The sequence below is a fragment of the Pteropus vampyrus genome, unplaced genomic scaffold, assembly GCF_000151845.1.
Source record: "Pteropus vampyrus isolate Shadow unplaced genomic scaffold, Pvam_2.0 Scaffold312, whole genome shotgun sequence".
Taxonomy (NCBI): Eukaryota; Metazoa; Chordata; class Mammalia; order Chiroptera; family Pteropodidae; genus Pteropus; species Pteropus vampyrus.
This window is the reverse complement of record NW_011889093.1, coordinates 537,299-542,012: the sequence shown is the minus strand read 5'-3', so window position 1 is coordinate 542,012 and position 4,714 is coordinate 537,299. Positions and strand designations below refer to the sequence as shown.

Sequence of the window (4,714 nt, the reverse complement as noted above, 5' to 3'; positions counted from 1 at the left end):
AGGCCTGAAGGCGGGAGGGCGGGGCTTGCCGTCTGAAGCCACCGAGCTCTGGCGTCATTTCTCACACAGCAGAGCAATAACCGCTTAGCGGCATGTTGACCAACAAAGCAGTCGGCCCGGCGAGCCGAGTCAGACGCCAGGTCTAAGCAGAGAGGAATATCAGCTGCCGTTATGTTAGCCATCGTCTTCACCTTCTGGCAATTTCCTCCTCTCGTGACTTCAAAACTCTGGGCGCTGGTTCCCCAGGATTTTGCAGAAATGGGTCTCTGGCAGATCTCTGGGGTCTGACCCAGATATGGCAATGCTGTGTCTGAAATGTGTCTCTCGATGGCCTTTGACCCACAATAAAGACGGAGCTTATCATCGGGTTCGTACCTCTGCGTGTTACTTTGGCACGTTGTCTGTTTCGGGAGCAGCAGGGGGAAAGGGAACGGGAAGACAGGCGAAGGAGTCGTGGGAATGACACACCTAGGCCTCCCCTTGGCCCCAAAGACGTCCCCGCAGCCCTCGGCGCTGAGATGCCCGGGCGGCTTTGAAATCCACCTCGCAGTTTCTGAGCTACGGAGGAGGAAGGCACGGCTCCTTAGCGAAGTGAGTTACTCAAACGCACTCAAACGTCTCCATCGGAGCCGGGTTCACGGGATCTAACCCTCCCGTCCCTTCTCTTGCCCCCAAGAGAAAGTGGAGAAAGGCAGAGGCCGGACATGCAGGGGCACTCGGGTGTAGACAGGAAACCACCCAGAGTGCTGGGCTCCAAACAAGAGGCTGGCAGAGGAGTGTGCGCAGCCGAGGGGGCCATGGCCCATCCCTGAAAGGCGAGTGGCCTCCACGGAGGTGACCGGAGCAGGGCGGGCGGCAGGACCCTTCTGCTACCACCGTTTCTCCCACGCGAAGTCAGCTGCAAAATGAAAAATAAGCAGAATAAAAGCTCCGTAAAGCTCCAAGGAGACGGTTCTGAGGCCACCCGCGTGTGCGAACCGACCCAGGCGGGTGTGGGCGCCGCTGGCCACCCCACGCCGGCCGCCCCGGCTCTCTTGAGATCCGAAGAAAAGAGCGGCGGCCGATGGATCGGCCTGTCCCGACTTTGCGGAACCACATCCTCCCGTGGAGGGTTCGTCGACCTCTGCTCCCCGCTTCGCCTGGGAGACGCGACCGTGACGTGTCACGAACACGCGAGGGTTGCGCGTCGTGCACGGCTGCGCGGGCGCTGAACCGCTTTACTGCAGCGGTGTGCACGGGGTGACCGGAGCTGGTGGATGAGGAACCCCGAGCCCCTGGGCACGGGCCTGAGACCCCTGCAGACGGCGGCAGGGGTGCCGCACGCCCAGGAAACGCGAGATGACCCAGAGGGGCCGGCGCCCTTACGCCTTGGTTCCTGGCATTCAGATACTTTTATGACCCAAAGATGTGGTTGGACTTGAAATTTGGGGAGTTTGAGCACCTTCTGGAGTATTTTTATTATTAATTAGATTGAGTTCTCTAGCACGCTTAGTTATGAGAAGTTACACCGCTGTTTATTCTTGGAGAGTCTGCCATCCTCCAGAGCCTGGTGGTCAGCTCAGTAAAAAGTGACACTTTCACAAGACCCCTTGTGCTCTGAGGAGCATGCTCAGGTTGGGGGTGGCCAGTGAACCTGAGTGGACCTGAGCTTCAGGACGGACCCCACGTGGGCACCCTTCACCCTGGAAACTGTGGGAAGTTCTCGCTCTCCCTGCAAGTGCCCACGGAGGCATCTAGAGCCACGTTGAAGGGCGTTGAGGGGTCTTAGTCTGCTGAGTTTGGATCCTCTTGGTCGGTCACTATCACTCCTTATGCAGACACGAAAGTCCTTTTCCAGACTTCTATTATGTAACGTACGTTTTAGACTCTGGCATGTAGAAGGGACAGCATTTATACAGTAAGAAAACTTCATTTTTCTGTATCCCCTGTAGCTGTGAGATCCTGATAACAGGAGCTATGAATTAATTTTTGTTTCTCCAGGGACTAGCCAAGTGGTGAACACATGCAGGAAGCACCTCGTGCTGAATGAAGAAATGGAGGGGAGAAGCGTGCGTAAGGGAGCACTTCATGGCGTTGAGTAAGTGAGAAAGCAAGCCAAAGCGATGGTGATGGTGGTGATGATGGTGATGGTGCTGATGGTGGTGATAATTGTGATGGTGATGATGGTGATGTGATGATGGTGATGGTGATGGTGGTGGTGGTGATGATGGTGATGGTGATGGTGATGGTGATGGTGATGGTGATGGTGATGGTGATGGTGGTGGTGATGGTGATGGTGATGGTGATGGTGATGGTGATGGTGATGGTGGTGATGTGATGATGGTGATGGTGATGGTGGTGGTGGTGATGATGGTGATGGTGGTGATGGTGGTGATAGTGTTGGTCGTGGTGGCGGTGGTGTACATGGTTCTCTGTGTGGGGAGTTAGCGGTGGTGTGCTGTGATGTGTGTGTGCACACCAGCATGGTCCCCTGTGAACCGTCTTCCAGTGGTGGCTGGGTGTGGTTCACAGCCTCAGGTGGCTCGTCCCTCACAGAAAGTACTGACTTCAGGCTCCCAGGTTCTCGTTCAGCTTTGGGGTCACGGAAGGGGAATTTCCTTACAGCTCCACTTCTGGTACTGTTCGGTCTCACAAGCTGACGAGCCTTCCCTTGCCCTGGCTCGCTCGCTGAGCAAACGCACTAGCGGGGTGCCGTCCTGCAGAGACTCTAGGAAGACGACGGCCTGTGATGACAGCCTCTGAAAGCACCGGCTGATCAGATGCCAAGGAGGAGTGGAGAAGCGTTGAGATGTCGATTAAACACTTCACATTATCTGAGGAAGGAGCAATTTAATTCAGTGCCCCTCCGAGGCCCCCAGCTCCAGGACCCACGAGAAACGCATCGGCGGGGTTGAGTTTAACGAGCTCCGTGCTGCTCGGTTCCATGGTCAGGTCGGCGTTTGGCATCGTGCCCGCGTGGCTCTGCATGGTTGGGCCACGTCAGCCGCTTCTTTAAAATGATGAGTCAACTCTGGGAGATCTTGATTATTAAGGAAAATGTCAAAGAACCTGCAGGGGCAGTAGCTCTTGTCCACCCTCCGTTGGTCCAAGGAGCTTCTGATTGTGTTGATGCGCCCGGGTTCGACAGCTCTGTATTGAACGCCCAAGGGTCTCTCCACCCGCCGAGCACGTTACCCATGGGTGGAGCTTCCAGCCTAAGTCACAGCCGTTGCTTAGTGTCACGTGAGCCTAGGATCATCGCTTTCATTGGTGAAGGAGAGTTCGATGCACTGTGCATAACGTCTGTGAAGTTCAAGGCCCTGTGCTAGGCAGAGGGGCCTGGCAGTGTGCCGACACCAACACCAAACACACCCTGAGATTCGCACACTCACAGGCCCGGGCAGCTGGACCCTCTCCCTGGGTGTCTTTCCGCGAGGGCCTGGGTGCTTCCAGAAGGGATTTTTCGAGGCAGGAGGGAGATCCAAGACAATCACTGGGCCATGTAGAGGTCATGTATAGATTTAAAAGTTTGTTTACCTATAGCACAGGCTACAGTTTTCATCGACTTCCAACATTGGCTTTTCCCCGCAGTAACTCACATAGCCGCCATTCCGAGACGCACGTCGACGGGGTTTGCTGAGTGAGCTTTGGCGCGTCCGGTTACTTGTCGGAGAGAATCACGAATGTGAGCACCGTTTGGGGCTATTTGTCTCGTCTCCCATTGCAACTGGAGGTGTCCTGTATCTGGAAAAGGAAACCCCAAGTAACACGCAGAAAGCCGGTGTTTGAAAGCGCTGACGGCGCCCCCCGGGAGGCGGGATGGGGTGCAGCGGGCCGCACGTAGCCTTGTTTCCGCTGTGCTCTGAGCCGCAGGGCGTGAAGCGCTGACTGGCCCTGCCGTCCTGCTGTTCCCTTTTCCACTTGTTGGCCACACCCGGGGACAAGCAGAAATGAAGCGGAAGGTAAGAGGAACGGTCCCCACGTCATCACCCTCCCTTACGAAGCCAGGATTCCTGAGGGGGTCCGAGCCCCTTCGAGAAAACTATTCTTAAAAAACAAACATGCGAATGAGGAAAATCGCCTTCTCTCCCTTTTGGACAAACGATCGGAAGCACGATCGTGTCACGCGTCGGATCTCGTCCGCGCGTGTCCCGAACAGGGAACAGCACTGTCCGGACACAGTGTCGGAAGTGGCTGCCGTCCCCGCCGACGCCGGAGAAGCGTCAAATCTACAAAAGGCCTTCGAAACCGTTTCCCTTGGAAACCCGCCCTAGACCCTTCCCGACTCTACGCAAATGCGCTTTATTTAGAACGTGATTTTACAGGGTCGTAAATTCTCTCCCGCACAGGGAAGCTCCTGAACGATGAAACCCGTTTCGCAGGTCCCCCGGGGACTTTCACCGTCCTGTTGATGGCGTCAGAGGCGACACTTCATGGCTTTAAGCAGAGGTTCTGTGTCATCGGGTTTCGGATCTGCGATGACCTGTCCTCCACTTTTGCCTCGTCCTTGCTGTCCCGTCCAGCTCATCTTCTGGGCCGTGTCCACACACGCGCCCCGTCGACAGAGCCCTTTGGGCAGACAACTCTCAATTTACCTATAAATCGTGGAGAGGTGCTAAATCAACGGTCCCTTTTAATAATTATTCCATGAGATTACTTAATTTTCTTACAATTTCCTCCCTGACTAGCTGCTCTAGAAAGGTCGAAAGGACTGAGCCTCTCGGAATGTGTCCAG

At 55.6% G+C, this 4,714-nt stretch overlaps 1 long non-coding RNA gene across 3 annotated transcripts in view; it reads left to right on the top strand.

Annotated features, from left to right (window-relative positions):
• LOC111730421 overlaps positions 1 to 4,714 on the top strand; it is a 15,616-nt gene that overhangs the window by 7,880 nt on the left and 3,022 nt on the right. The window contains exons 1-2 of one of the 3 annotated variants that reach the window (XR_002776679.1): positions 44 to 367; positions 1,981 to 2,077. This is a non-coding gene — a long non-coding RNA (uncharacterized LOC111730421). Of the gene's footprint in view, positions 1 to 43; positions 368 to 1,416; positions 1,898 to 1,980; positions 2,078 to 4,714 lie in introns of those variants that run through there. The other 2 variants (XR_002776681.1, XR_002776680.1) reach the window with 2 other exon arrangements.